The sequence below is a fragment of the Lepisosteus platostomus genome, chromosome 22 (assembly GCF_059453375.1).
Source record: "Lepisosteus platostomus isolate fLepPlt1 chromosome 22, fLepPlt1.hap1, whole genome shotgun sequence".
Classification (NCBI taxonomy): domain Eukaryota; kingdom Metazoa; phylum Chordata; class Actinopteri; order Semionotiformes; family Lepisosteidae; genus Lepisosteus; species Lepisosteus platostomus.
The window spans coordinates 15,986,945-16,003,019 of NC_142632.1; the positions used below are offsets into that span (position 1 = coordinate 15,986,945).

At 39.2% G+C, this 16,075-nt stretch overlaps 1 protein-coding gene across 5 annotated transcripts in view; it reads right to left on the minus strand.

The window, feature by feature from the left end:
- clip2 (CAP-GLY domain containing linker protein 2) overlaps positions 1–16,075 on the minus strand; it is a 99,920-nt gene that overhangs the window by 62,516 nt on the left and 21,329 nt on the right. For 3 of the 5 annotated variants that reach the window (XM_088615686.1, XM_088615688.1, XM_088615687.1), the window contains one exon: positions 13,046–13,188. The exons of the other annotated variants lie outside the window; for them this stretch is intronic. The gene's annotated coding sequence lies outside the window, so the exon portion shown is untranslated. The remainder of the gene's footprint in view (positions 1–13,045; positions 13,189–16,075) is intronic. 5 annotated transcript variants of the gene reach the window in all.

A 16,075-nucleotide genomic window follows, 5' to 3' on the forward strand; every position in this document is an offset into this window, starting at 1 on the left:
CACATTCTGTGGTGCCCAAGTTGCACTTCTAACGTATAGTTCAGGTGGGTACCTTTTTCACACCTGAAGAAGCCTCTACGGCCAAATCGTTGTGTTTTCTTTCTTCTCTTTTTAGCATGGCATAAACCTATTACTTGTTCCTTTGCTTCTAACTTATAAGCACATAACTAAAATTGTGAGGCTGCACATAGATTTAGTTATTTTTCCCAAATAAGTTCCCTCTTTACCAGTTATTTCAGTTAAAATGTTCTGCTTTGCAAAGGCACACTTCAAAGTGTATTGGCAATATTATTAATCCTGTCCATATTTTCACCCTGTTTTTCAAAAAAAAAAAGCAGCAATACATTTTGTTTTACATTAATATGCTTTCATCTACTCAGTATTATCTTCCCTGATTAAGATCTCGATAGGGTTTAATTCTGTCTGCAGCAGTGGATTCCTCTTCTTCTTTATTTGGTAAGTGGTGCAGTTTTTGTTTCCTCAATTTGATTCATATTACCTGTCTGGAGTCCCAGTAATAATAACCAATTTCCCACAATAGCACCTATCATCTGAAGTCTCACGGCTGATGAACACAAAAAACCCAGACATGATTTCAAGATAAATGAAGTAAAATAGGCAATTTAATGAGGAATTAGAATGCAAGCTCTTCTTTAATGGCTGATATGCAATTTGGAAGAGAAATAAAGAAAAAGAGAAATAAAATACGGAAATTACATTAGCAGAAAATATCAGAACTAAAGTAATATCCATCTATTAAAGTTAAAAACCTGGGCTATATTTTTTTATTGTGATGTGTTACAAGGACATGTTTTAATATAATCTTTTGTATTTTCTGGATGCATCATTCTAATACCCTAAATAAATGACATTCTGCTCTTTAGTGTATCGGTTCCAAAGATATATCTTTTTTGTTTAGCTAGAATAGTCATCTTGAATACAGTGTACTGTATATGGGTATAATGTTTAAAAGCCCATGTTAACAGTTTCGGAAGTTCAAGAGATGGTGTAAGAATGTCAAGATTAGAAGAGGAAAAGGGCATTGCTATTATTATTTCACTTCAATTACCCTGAATTGTAAGTGATTTGGTAAGAAGAAATAAACAGCCTGCCATTTTCACTTGCTGGAATCTAATAAGTGGCTGATACTAAGCTTTGTTTCCTTTTTTTTACATTGTGCAGATTCTTTGGCACTGGAATAGGTGGACGTACTGTATTTAGAATATATAAACAAAGATTAACTCAGATTACTTAAAGACTTTCCGAAAGTGTCTGTGTCTCCTAGATGAGCTGGTAATGATTGGTGTAGAAATCAGTCTATGTAGAGACAATAGGCCGTACCGTCTCCTTTTGTGATGTGGAGATGTTCTCATAACATAACAACAGTACAGCCTGATCCTCTGTTATTCCTGTGATTTCTGAATGTAATAAAACTTACAAAAAGATCAGACGCTAAAAATATAAAGGTCAGCCTTAGGTCTCTTGTAAATTAAGGTTCTGAACAACCCTTTTTTATAACAGGTTTGTTTACTTGTGAGCACCGAAAACGAGGTGTCTTAGGTGAGTAACACAGTATCTTGCACATTGGGAAGCTATTTGCAATTTATAAATAGATCTCAAGCTGTTGAGCTGTATAAACTCTACTGAGTTTTTGCTCAGTAGAGTTACTAATTCTGTTTGATGTTACATTACACAGTAGAAGCAGTCTTTTAATTTCTTTGTCGCATGTCCTATTAGAGTTTCAGTGTTTTAATTACATTCTCTCTTTGCTTAAATTTAAACTGAGAAAGTAAATATTCTAGCTAACATAACGTGATGCAGTAAAATGCTACAAAATAAGCAGATTTTTTAAAACTTGTGCATCACCAAAATACTTCCCTAAATTATCTCCATGTGCTGTATAGAATGAATTACATGCTAATATTTCAAAAGCCTATTTCAGCAGCAACAGATTATCAGTTGTGCAAAATATGACATGTAATAGAAAATGCAATTGGAGTGAAATAAAGTAACATTAGAGTAACACCCCTCTTTTAATGTCTTTTCTGTGTGTCTATATATGCTCTCAGTTACTGTAAATCAAAGTCCAAACCATAATACCTTCCAGACATTGTCTGTGAGTATGTATTTGCTAGATAATGACACTACAAAGAATCACTGACAAGTGTTCATTTATTGCAGACGGCACCAGGCCAAAATATAGGCAATCTTTCACAATATACTGAGCATCAGAAGAAATTTATCACTTATGACTACAACCGATTCATTAAGTTATTACCTGAAAAATGACAAAATGTGCACTGATGTGCTGATATTTTAATCAACAGACATGAAATTTGTAAATGCATTATGCTGATTAAGATTTATCACTAAAGGATTGATCAACAGGAGGTCTACAGTGAAAGTTGCAGGTGAGTAATGTGTGCGCCATCAATCACTACAGGTGGTGTTTCTGTACTGGCTAGACACTGCTGCTCAGACCTTCACATTTGGATCTCCCCATTGGTTTGATTTTTTTGCGCACAGACATGAAAGTTTCATCCTGCACATCTTTACTGCACCCAATGACATACATTCAGGTGGTCTACATGAAACCCTGATTTCTTTCTAAAGAGGACTTGACTCCACTGCTAAGGCCACACTTATGTGTTTCTCCAACTTTACTGAGTACAAAGATGTCATTCATTTGATAATGACATCTGGGGCATATTGGTTCCTTTCTGTTTTTGTCTTGATTTTCACCAGGATGGACATTCATCGTGTTATATCACCTCATCACCTGTGCCCAATCAACTATCTCACTAATGAGCCAATGCAGTGCCTGTGCGTTCAGTCAAAGTTGCACAAGTGTATCATGGCTTGTCATGAATGACCAATTACCCCAGTATCCAGAATCTGTATGCTGTACAGTATTTCTCTAAAGACATACATGCATCTTACGCAGGAGCGAGAAATCTAAGCTATGCCCATCTGCTCAGAAGCCGCTTTGCTGCCTTGTCACTTTCTGAGGGAAAGAGCAGACATCTTCAGTGCAATGTGCAGCATAACCTTTGATTAACTAGTGTTTAGTTTCTTAGAAAATACCCTAATCCAGGACAATGCACAAAATATACTCTACCAAGTAAATACAAAAAAGAAAACATGAAGATACAGTAAAAAAGAAACATATAATTAAAAATGCAAATGACGAGTAATACAGAGGTATTAAAATATTAGAAATGAACAGAGAAAAACAATGTCCATCTAGTTTTAAACATGTGTAAGAAAGGAATAGTTAATTACAGTAAAGAAGGAAACGCCACGGAGAACAGTTTTGTTGTGATGTGTCTTTTTTCAGTGAGACATGTTATAATCCACTGTTAGTCTGAATGTTATTCATGGAATGAATTGAAAAATAATTTTCATTCTCTGAAAATTGTTCAGAGAGAAAATGCCTGTAGCCCTTTGACAATAACTCTGGCATGTTTATAAAAAAAATCCAAACAAACTTATTAGTGTAAAAAGGAGTGAATGAAAGCCTAAGGAAAATGCATTCAGCTGAAGAAGTGCTCAGTGCTTGCCAAACAGGCAGCAAGTCCAAGTTTCAAGTGCAGTTCAAGTGTTTCATTTTATGCCAAGTACAGAAGTCCATGACTTAGAACTAGTACTCATAACTGATTCTCCTTGAAGTCATGAAATAAAAAGGAAAATGAAAGCACTTTTCCTTAAGGCCTTTTTGTTCGGTGTGCCTATACCTGGCCCAGAGCATTTAGGAGATGTGGACTAGCCATAATAAAAGCACAAGCTGGATGGAAATTGCTTTTATTTCTTTGTAACTGCTTACAAGAATTGCTTGAGTTTTACTATAAGATGGTGCTATTATTGGCATATACAGCATTATGCTATTTTTTATATCTATTCTGAAAAAGGCAAAAGGTTCTGTCTGGACCTTCTTTAGGAATTGTGGTTTTTGCATCCAAAATGGAACTGGGTTGTCTCACATTCACTTTAGCTTTTGTATGCTTCCTTATTTACATAAGAGTTTCATGTGACACTCTTTCTTACCCTCAGTGAAAAAAGCCCTGGCCAATTGATTTAAGTCTTGGATTCTCCAGTAAGAGAATGTGCTCTAACTGCTTGTGAAAGAACAAAGACATGTTCTGCTCCCACCCGCAGAGCAATTCATTACCTGAAATACACCACAGCAGCCTGCTGGTACCTGGAGTCATTTACAGGAGTGATTGTTGGACCATGAACAAAAGGAATCTAACCAACATTTCCTAATCATGGAACAAGTAAGGATTTACTTCTTCCTTTGCAGCCTATGCATGGTGACGCAGCTAACTACAGTACTTGAACTACTTTTCCTAATCATATGCAGTTTAGAACAGAAATATGGTGGAAGGTTAGAACCTTATCTCACTGACTTCTGCTTGCCTACCTACAGTATATACGTCTTCCACCTAGGACTTTCCTTTGTGTACAGTATTACTCTTGCATCCCATCTACACTCTTGCAGCAGCTCTCTAGCTCATTCCTCGCACTGGGAAGCGGGGTTCTGCATAAGCCACGCCAAGTACTCTAGACATATTTTGTCCCTCCGAGTCATTCATTAGAATCTTACAGAGCTACTGAAAACTGCAGGTGTCCCCACTTTGAACTAGTTACTGTAAGTCTGAGCCTCAGAACCTCTGCTCTGGGTGAACAGCTTTCACTGGAAAACTAGAGTAATCTTTGCTGTACTGGACTACTGATGTACTCCAAGATCAACAGCTTCTAAAATCACTGATCTGTGTTTGGTGTGGAGCATAAACATGCTTTCACTAATACTAAACTTATAGTACTGAGGACATCATTTTCATGCAAAGTTGTATCTTAACTAGAAGGCCGACACAAGCAGAAGGACAAGTTTAAAAAATGGAGAAATCATGCACACCTACTGTCTTTCCAGAAACAAAAAATGTAAACCAAAACAAATAATGAACTAGGAGAAAAAGACTTCATCCCATTTTTGAAGGAAGGTGCTACGCACTTTCAGATGACATGACCTTTGGAAAGAAGGCACAGCTCCCTTCAAAGAAAATTAGAGTGGCCTTTAGATGAATAAGTGTCTTCAAAGGTCAGGATAATAATCCCAGAGGGTGAAGAAGGCTTTTTCCAATGAAGCAGATCTTTTCTTTACACTTATTACAATTTAATAAAAAATAGATACATTTTTAATAGGCTGATGATGAGATTGAGGTCCTTCGGTAATATGCAGATGTTCTTCAACCCTAGAGGTGCAAAACTTCATTTTGAGTGTGGACCAGATGGCATGCTTAAACAATATGCCGAGTGGGAGCAAATTACTCCAGCTTGCCAGTGGAAAATGTATGAAACAGAGCTATATGATTTTTCCTCTGGGTAAGTGTCCCTGACTTTGTCAACTTTATGCATCTTTTAACGTAGTAAAAGAAATGGGATTTTTGCTACTTCACATTTCTTCTGTATGACAATATCAGACAGACTAGAAGGGAGATGGAGGTTGAAGATACTACATATTCTAGAAAACAAGATTCCATGTTAATTTAAAGTGTTTTGAAGAACAGAAATTTACCATGGATAATTTCAAATATTATGATCTGTTGTCTTTGTTAAAGCTCATCATACGCAGTAGTAGATATAGCTGTGGGAAGTGAATTTACCCCCAAATAAATACTTTCCTCCAAAGTGACTTTTAGCTTTTTCTTTAGAGTTTCTGTGCCACCAAACAGTTGATTTTCATACTGCACATATGATCCTGTAAGTAAATCTTGTTTACTAAAGTAAAGATTGTTTCCTAGATGAATATGTGATTGCAAAGGCAGGTCTCAGCTTTCCTCAGCCTAACAGGAAGTCCATTCACTATTGTGTCTGAACCACCTGAATAAAGATATAATTGTGTTCTGTATGTCATGCAGCAGTGAGCATTTAGTCTAGTTCATCCATTCCTTGTATACTTATTTGCATTAAAGACTGCAAGTATTTATTGATAACTGTCAGTGCAATATTTTGGTATAATTTCCTAATAAGAGCTAGATTGCCAAGCATCTGTCTGATGAGCTGTAAGGCAAAGTAAGCAGTATTTAGATGTGATTGGAATTCCATATCACTGAGCAAGAAACACACCAGAAGTCACACTTGTAACCTACTGAGCAATTAAATTGTTTTACAACATGGAACTGCAGAATCAGCTCACAGAGAAACATATAACAATTAAAGTAGAGGAAAGAACTGAGTACTAATGTGACTCCTGTGTGGTGAGGGAAAATTTGCAGTAAAACGTAAAACTGACATTAGGAGAATTTAGGAGACTTATAAATAAAACTTTATGGACAGTAGGAAGACATAAATGGCGCTAACAAAAATAATTATCGAAACTGGAATTACTTCTGTGCTCTGAAAATTGCCCACATGGGTAGAAATTCTGTGTAATATTTGAGAAAATGTTCTTTTCTTTATTTGAACGGTATGATTTTGTTTCAAACTGCCTCTTTGAAGAAATCAAGGACCAAGCCACTAAATAGTAGACACTAAAGAATCAAATGAAATAAGGAAGGGTTTCAGTCTGGTTTGTAAATAATGAATAGCTACTTGACACTGATGGACTGATGGATTGTCATTATCATACCTCCTCTAGAGGGGGCTCTGACCCTTTTTTGTATTTTAGTTTCATTATTCCGTTCACCTGTCCCTTGTTCCGTGTGTATTATTTAAACCCTGTGCCTCTGCGCTCAGCACTGGAAGATGGACTCCACGAGGCTCACGGGCAGCCCGAGGGCAGGTCTTATTCCCCGGCATCCTGACCATCGGCGCACCTTCAATCTTTGTTCCGTTTCCTGTGTCTGTTTGGATGGATCCCCCGGCTATGGACTTTGGACTGCTACCTGGTTTCCCCTTCCAGATTGTTTTGGACTTGCTTGCCGGCTCCACGCCCCCCTGTCAGTCATCCTGTCCTGATCCTGTCACGTTTCCCAGTTGCCCTTCTCCAGTCTCTTCCGGATTTTACCGTCTGCATAGGGTCCTAAATACGCACTACACAAGCCTCTGCACCAGCTCCCGTTACACATTGTCTACTTGTCAAGCAAGAGCCCATAGTATTGACATTTGAGCTGCAGAATCAACACCTTCTTAATATGATGAGGTGTTTTGTTATGCTATCAATTACATTGTGACGTGGGAAAGTACAGTATTCCAGGAGGCTACATAGCGTATGTCTCAAAAATAACATTCAGAATATTTTATAACCATTTCCAGATGGCATCACAGGTACTTCAGTATTCCTAAAATCCTAACCTCACCTGATTCCTGAGAGGGTGTGACCTCCGCTGTGTCAGTGTCATGTGATGTAATCTATTGTTCGGCAGGACTGTCATATATTATACTCTCCTACTGTATCTAGTCTCTATGAAGGGGTCATGTTGGCTATAAGATCACATTCAGTAAAGGCATGGGTGTGGAAGAAGGGTTGTGTACAGAGAGGGGATGGAGTGACTCCCTTTTATTGCTGCTTGCACACAGCTTATCCTGTTTGTATGCACAGAGGTTTGTCGGGCTTCCCTGTAAATCTGGTGAGGTCTGGCTTTGTCCACCAGGTGTTTTCTTTTTGCATTTCTGCCTTGGTCCGTTAGGTGGCAGTAGCAAACCATTGTCAGGAGCAGTTTTGTCTGACTCCCAGTCCATACAAGGAGCCATCTCAGGGATTCTTCAGGTCCTTTACTCTTAAAGGCCTAAATTTTTGTTTTGCTGTACAAAAAGTAAGAAAAGCTCATCTATTGTTCACTTCTATTCTGCAGTCTAATGTTGCTCACTGAAAATCTTCCCTTCTTCATCTTTAAAAATCCAGATTCAAAGTTCATAGACATCTTCTACTGACAAGACATTCAGGTTAGAGGTTAAGGCCTTTTTTTGGCGTTTTCCATCTAAAGAGGAAGACCAGAATGGATATGTGACCTAGATTTCCTAGTGTTTCCAAGGAAACTGCACAAGCAGACCACTCTCCGAGCCTGTGTTCGTCCTGCTAGGACACTGGGATCTGATAGCTCAGGCCGTCTCTTAACATGGGCCACAGGACCCATTGCGCGACTGCTCTGTGTGCTGCCCCCTACCTGCCATCGTCAGAACCACAGACTCACTTGCTATTTTTCAGAAGAAATTGAAACTCGTTTCTTCAGAATATACCTGACCCCAGAGGCCCATTACTAAGCCTCACTTAACTGACTACTGCAGCTGTCTGTCTGTCAAGCAGCACTGAAACTCTTTGGCCCTAAGCCACATCCAAACTCGTACTGTGATTAACACTCTGCTGACTGTATTTATGTGTCTGTTTTTGTTTTATGCAACTCTAATCTGCATCCTTTGCATCTTGATTTGATGTGATTATACTGTAAGTCGCTTTCGACAACTTTTAACTAAAATATGTGTTACACCTGTACTTTTCCTATGAACTCCCCTTCTTCTGCTTTATACTGTATACGAGTTGATGGATTTGGCTCTTGTTCCTGCTTAGCCTTTCGTGTGCCAAACTAACTTGAAAACAGCTGTTGGAAAGACTTCTCAAGGCTGCAAGAACCAAAAGGACACAGAGGACTAAAGCAGCAAGGCTCCTATTTTTGTTTTTAATTGTAGTTTTTAAATCAGGTTTAGGTCCCCCGATGAACTTCATAAGAACTCTCCCTGGCTGAACCTGCAGAGAGTATCCGATTGTGCAGAAACAGCTCAGCCAGCTTTCCTGTGTCAGTACAAAACAGCAGAAAACGGCTGGACTGTGGAGAAAGATTGAAAGGGGAATAAGACAAAAGACAGACCTTTCATGAAAATCATAGGTGAGGGAATTATATAAGGCCAGCTTTTATCCTGTTTTGATGCATATATTTTCTATAAGTTTCCTACCCAAAATGGACACAAAACTGCAACTCCTGCATTTTTATCGATATTAAAAAAATCTACCATAGAAAAGACTTCTGGTTTTCGATCTCCCTTGACTGCTGAGGTTCAGTTTACCCACTCCAGTGAACATTTCCACCAGAAACAGCTTTCAATACAAATCCTAATACGGTATCTGAATGGCAAGATGTTCTGTGGCTCGAAAGAAACAATAAGAAACAATCCTCAGACAATGTTTTACAAGCATAACCTACCTAAACTGACTTCCTACAGTATGTTTGGGATCACACACAAAAAATTCTCTGAGATATCTTCTCAGTTTTATTTTATTAAAGAAACTAAAATTCCAACCTGAAACAAACAGTAATTGAAAACCACAAAGAGGCACCAAGACTCTGAAGAAATCAGTGAAGCCTTAGGAAACCGTACAAAAGCTGTAAATGTAATTCAATTTTACTGTAAAGAATACAGGAATGTAACACCCACTGCTGTGATGTTGATCAATATTGCCATTCAGGACATAGTTATGCGCACTCTGCATGTACATCATATATTCATGGGAGATTATTGCTTGTCACAGTAGTTTGTCTCGGTTTCATTAAAAAAGAATTGAATGCAGCTTACGTCAAACCAAGATCAAGCAAAGGTCACTGTGCTGGGCAACTGATTAATTAACTTTCCCTGATTAATTCTCACACCACAGAGGCTGATTTCTCTCCACAATCCTCCCAGTTCCACTGTCCCTTAAGGCTGAGCTGGAACATGAAACAACATCTCCGAGTGGCTGTGGTCTTCTGCCAGGGGAGCGCCTGGACTTGCACGTGTTTTGTGCACTTTAACTGAAGGGGGTTGCTGCAAAGTGCTTCAGGCTCTTTGGCTTGAAAGAGCACCAATTATGCAATATAGATGTTTTCAATGTGGCTGCTCTATCTATCCCGCACCTTTCCTGGGTACTAAGAGGAGAAAGAAATGGAAACAAGGATTAATGTTTTAAGTGAGAATCAGAAAAGCAAAGGCCTCTCGTACCCATCGGAGGGCCACTGCGTGACATCCATTCTGCTTGTAAGGCTAGGAATCCCAAAGGTAACACAGGACACTCTCTTCAATTTACCCTAGAGTGTCTTCAATAATCCAGGCTGGGTTTATTCATTTCTTAAAGTGCTGGAGTGTCAGATTTAACATGCTGGCAAAACACGAAAAGTGGGGGAACAACTTGCTTTCGATTTTGGTTTCCCTTCCATCCCCTTAGGTCAATGCTCTTATACTTCTGAGGCATCCTAGATGCCTGCCTGTTTTTATCCTTTAATAATTTAATCTTTATTTTGCAAACAAAGTGAACATCATTAACTATTTACTCAAACAACTGTAGGGAAGGTGCAAACTGCACACAGTTCAGCCAAGCAACTCCCCGTGGGGAGGCAGTTTAGTGGATGTACAGGCATCACTGCGCAAACTGTTCAAGGTGCCCTTAACTTTTAAAGAACAAGTGAGCTGTACACAGGTCCTCCCTAAAACAAAACAAGAAAACAAATAAATAAAATTCCACTAGGGTATCTTGGAGTTGTCTGATAATGTTTAGACTTCTGAATTTGTAGCTAAAATGTCAAAGTTCATTGTCCCTTTAAAAAGTATCAGTTCATTTTCTGACCACAGTTGAGGAAGATAGTCTGCTGTTTTGAACAGTTTGAACAGTTTCTCTTCAGCGATGTGCAGGCAGAAATTCATTTCTTAGCTTTTCTTTCTCATTCTACTCCTGAATGGTCAATACAGATCCTTTTTATAGGACAGTGCTAAACAATTAAAAGAAATCTCTCCCTTTTGCCTAATTAAATGTTTGTGTTTTTCTATTTCTCTGTATTGAATGTTAAAGTAAGATTTATCTGTAAAGAACATTGGATGGATTATTTTAAAGACACTAATTGTAACGAACAGTTCTTTCCGGGCCCTATGCGGACGACACGATCCAGAATAGTGAAGACACAAGGGGAAAAATAGTCATGCAGGAAGGGGGTCTGGAGACGGGGGGCGTGTCCATGGAGTGCAGGTGTCCAGGGGAAGTGAATCCAGGCGAACAATCCATGTAGGAAATCCAAAAGAGTAATCCGAGACAAAGGGTAGAGTCCAAGGCCAGGGGATCCATCCAGGGAGTTAAAACATGAACCGGGTCAGAACCGGCGAGGGGAACCAGGAACTAGGAACGGAAAGTTAAAAGCATAACGGAGCCAGACGCAGCAAGACCCCGGGCTCTCATGATGTGGAAATCAATGAGGAACCAGGAGTGAGGTCCGCGTCTGGCTTTTAAGGGGGAACGGGAATAGGGAACAGGTGCAGACAATGGGAGGGAACGAGGAAGGGCTGGAGCTCCCTTAAGAGGAGGGGTTAGCGATCGTGACACTAATGTTGGCAAGGCTGGCACTGCAGTACAGTGCTTTGCATTGCTGCCTCACAGCTCTGAGGCCCTGGAGTTTGTGTGGGTTTAATTCCACAGTCCAAAGAGGTTAGTTAGTAGGTTAATTGGCTTATGGGAAGATTGACCTTGGTGTGAATGTGTGTGTCTGTGTGTGCGGTGATGGACTAGTGACCTGTCTAGGGTGTATCCTGCCTTGTGCCAGTCTCTTGCTGGAGCTCACCTGTGACCCTGAATTGGATGAAGCGCAATTTTATTTTTTTTTATCTCCATGAAATAACCTATAAATTAAACAAGAAGCAGTTTTGTGAGGTCTGCAGGTCTGCGAGGCTATAGAGGCATTTCTGAATCCTTAGTGCAGTGGTTGTGAACTTTTGAAAGCGGGCTCTCTTTAGAAGCAGGAGGGGAGAAGACTTTAAAGGCCAGTCCAGTCAGATGAAAATGCCAGTAAAGGGAATGCCACCAGCAAGAGAACGCTTTTAAAGAGGTGCAGGGCTGGGGAATCTTGGGTGATGCTTCTTCTCCTTCACCTGCTTCTCTGAGGCATGCACTGAATATCAAACAAGACGCTTCTTACACACTGTACAAAATAATAGCTCCAGGTATGCCTGAAAGGGCAAAAGTTACAAGATCTCTTAATTAATCCATAAGGAAAGGTAGAGCTGTTTTTTTGTACACTTACAACATATCTGAAGAAAATGTAGTTCTATCTCTATTGCTTCATGTATCATGTAGTACATTTACAATGCTGTGTGTGAAGAATACAGATTTTCTACCATTGAACCTCGTGCTCCCTCCATCCCTCTCTACGGAAACAGAAGGCTTTGTGAGAATGTTTTTGATGATGAGTATCTTTATCATCTATGTTTCCAACCATCCATTTTCAACCACTTTATTGCTAGAGGGTTTGTTGATCTGGAATCAACAACAGACCAATCGACAAGGGGGTCCAAGTGTGATCATCTGGGCAGGAGTTTGGAGTCAGTACAGTAAACCACTGGTAATAATTGATGGCAACCGAAGTGCGCAGTGTTAAACTGATAACATGTTGGGACCTCACTTACTGCCCTTCCTGCAGGCTTCTCCTGGCGTGCAGTGATGAACGTTATCAAACTGCTAATATAACAGGGGCTTTCTTGAGTGACAAGAATGTGACAACTCTGCTGAGGATGCCCTGCTTCACTGAATGAGCTAATGTGCGGAGATGAGAGTGGAGGTAACAGGCACATATAGTCCAGTCTCTTGAAGAGGAGTGGGACAGAATCCCATATGACAACAACATCTGCAACCTGGTGTAAACCTGGTGTAAAGCGTGTCCCACGGATACTCATCTCCCCCACTGTAACATTCATGGTACAGCCCTTACTGTATATATCAACCTGATGAATGAAGAACGTCAATCAGCACAATGAATATGGATATAAAAGCTTCATGTCTGTTCGATAAAATGTCAGTGTACCTGCTAAAAAAGATTTGTATTAGTTTTTGTAGATGTAAATATGTTTTTTTGGATGCTCAGATTTCTATATACTGTACTGAGAACCTAAAGAAGTGCACACAAAATATATACAGTATACCGTATGTATTTCGGATCACTATTTCTGTTTTTTTTTTCCCCTTTCAGCTGTAATATTAATGATACAACTCAAAAGATCTAGGTTTTTTATTCTGTTTACAATGCTCAGGATGCCAATAGAGTTTTACTTCACAATGTCTGAAGGGCATTTGATTTGGATTTCAAGATGTTTGGCTCACCTTGTCCTTGTCAGTTCCTGGCTTCCTTTTTAAAGCATCCCCAAAGCTATTATAACACCCTGCTTCCATCTGTCCATGATCGTCCTTTTAGTGTGGAGACAATTCTGTGCCAAGGCGGCTTCCAAAACAACTTTGCCCCACCCCTGTGAAGGAGAAGACTTTTTCATGGGTTCATATCCCAGGTGTTATAGCCTTGAGAAAGGAATTTCACGTGAACTGATACAGCAAAATTCCCTGCTGTAGAAATGGGTTCAAATGTAAGTTGCTTTTGATAGAAGTGTCAGCCAAATAAATGTAAACTGTTTATATTACAACTATAAATCTGTTGTTGAGCCTTGTATTGTTTCAGATTGCAATGCACTGTGCTTTGCACAATGTACTCATTGAACCGAAGAAACTAGTCAACTGCATACAGGAAAAACGATGCCTTTGGTACTGTATGCACAGTGTATTCTGAAATGTATTTATGCCTTCTACAGCTTCTACAGCTGTCCTTCCTGCACCTGACCCTTTTGATGGAAATCTTTTTTGACAAGCAATATAATACATTCACCAATGGAAAGCAATATCCTATGTCCAAACACATTGGAAAACAGATACCGACGCTGCCTGTTATCGTAAAACTGAAGGAAATGTTAATTCTGAGAGACAGTTAGCATCCCTCGTTAATAAGCTTTCTCACCACAACTAACGTAACAAGGGTTTGACGTAGCAGGGTGGTAAACTCATTAAGATCTGCGCCAACGTCAAAATCAGCCATGTAAACAAACAATTTTTGACTTCCCTGAACAAAACTAATCAACATCATACTTATTATTAGTCCACTTGCTAGGCAATTTGTCTTAGTAACTTACAGTAGATGTGTACTGAAACTGTGAAATGGATCAGATCATGCCATAAACGCTGGCCTTTTAAGAATCCAAAAACAAATGCATCTACCCATAGATCCTTCTGACTGCTATGGCCAAAATCGTTTGAAGTATGGGTTGAAAATGTAAATACTATTTTTTTAGCAACCATGAGAGAAAAGTCATCTGCTCTGGTTGGGTTATTTGCAGTAACACAAAAGAATTGGAATAACTGGAAATAATCCCCCCTGTAAATACAGGAGTTGGTGGTAAATATAAGTCTGAAAGCCAGTGCCAATTACAACCAGCCAGACATGCCTATTTAATCCATAGGTAGGAATCAAATGTTCCCAGACTGTAATGAATGCAGTGTGCTACCTTTGCTTCAGTCTGTAACGAGATTCTTTCAATATTAAAAATGTTTTTGCAGGACCCATATCACTCTCAATAAACAAATTCCACTTCTTTTAGGGCACAGGGTTTGACTAGATGCCTGTAAATTGCAACAGTTGTCACCCAGTTTTCCCTCTGTAACACAGCAAAGGTAGCACTGCTGTTGGGAGCTGAATTAATCAGTCATTTAATGCTGAGGCATGTTCAGCCTCTAGTGTGTAGCAAACCTTCAAAAACAGTATTTGTGTTGTTTTATATTTAAATAGAATGTTTTTAGTTTTCTTTTTGCATATGCATATGCATGTATCTTACAGCAAATTTACCAAAGACTAAAATAATGTATACTAGATTCTTTGGAACTGAATTAATTGCAGTTCTAATGTATTTACACTAAGATTTCTATAGCGATCGTATGGGAGAGGAAGGTGTTCTGACAAATAGGTTTAGAAAGATTGCTGAAGTTTAAAAGATAAAAGTATTTTATCATTGCCATTTCATTTTTTAAAATATTTTTTATAGTGATTTTGAGAATGTATAGTTTTCTGTTCTGGTCTGGGAGAGCAATAGAGAAATGCCATAATTTGTGCTGTTTCTAAACAAAAATGCTTGTGTGGTGAACCCTAAGTGATGTGATGCTTTGTACCGTGTACAGTTATAGTCTTAATGGTGCAATGCAATGGTGGTATAATAAGCATAGAACACGTTGAACATTGGATAAAGACAAATTAATAAAGAACTAGTACTTCTCCCTGTAATCTAACAAGCAGCTGGTTACACAAGTGAACGATCTTAGATTATTGAAACCCAGAACACCAGCACCAGCTAAGTACAAACACTGCTTTCTCAGAGAATTGATTTGCTTTTGGCAAAGTTAGCGATTCCCTAGGGTTCAGAAAGGTGCCTCTGTCTCTTGCATTTCACTGAGCTTTGCTGCCGAGCTTAAGCACCCCCGGGGAGGACAATCCAGGAGTCCTTGGAGTGCAGGCACAGCTCCTATAAGCACCACTGGGCTCAGAGTTTTTACTTTTTTGTCACTGCAGTTACAGACACCTTGACAGCGCACGGGCTTCTGCCAACAGCCCTTCATAACTTCAATCCTGATTGTCTCTCTCGGCGCTCAGTGCAGTTTAAAGCCTGCGCCAGTTACCCAGGGGTCAAAGCAATATCTCAATTGTAATCTTTCTCTTTTCTCAGCAGCCCCATGTGGGAATTATGGGTAATGTCGAATTTACTCATTCCTCGCAGCAGAGCACTTAAGCTGACTGAAGTCCACTTTATCTTTGATAAAGCAGTAATGAATACTTCATTCCCTCTGACTTGTCTGCTCTTCTCTCCCCTGCTGCGTGTCCAACAAGGCATTGCAGTGGAGTGGCAGGAAAACAAACAAAAATATTGCCACAATGAAAGATAGTAGTACTTACAGAAGGGGGAATATTGAAATGGGGGAAAAATGTGATGTTTCTTCCGAATAAATTGAAAGGCCTTTATTGGGGAAGGTGCCAAATTCATTATGACGGCTCACAAAAAATGTTTAGAGACTTAATAGAGCGGATGGGTTCATTTTCTAAATATAAATGCATTAATTTTATTAAAGATTGAACATAGTAGCTCATTGCAAGATGTCTGGCATAGATCACATTATAATTCATTGACCCAGGGAACAGCCATTTTAATATGGAATTAATGTTCCATAATTTGATTGTTCTACTCTTTGCAGACTTATAACTATAGCTCAGCTCAAGCTGTATTAGATAAAGGGAGATGCATTTTATAAGGAGCCTCATTTGTG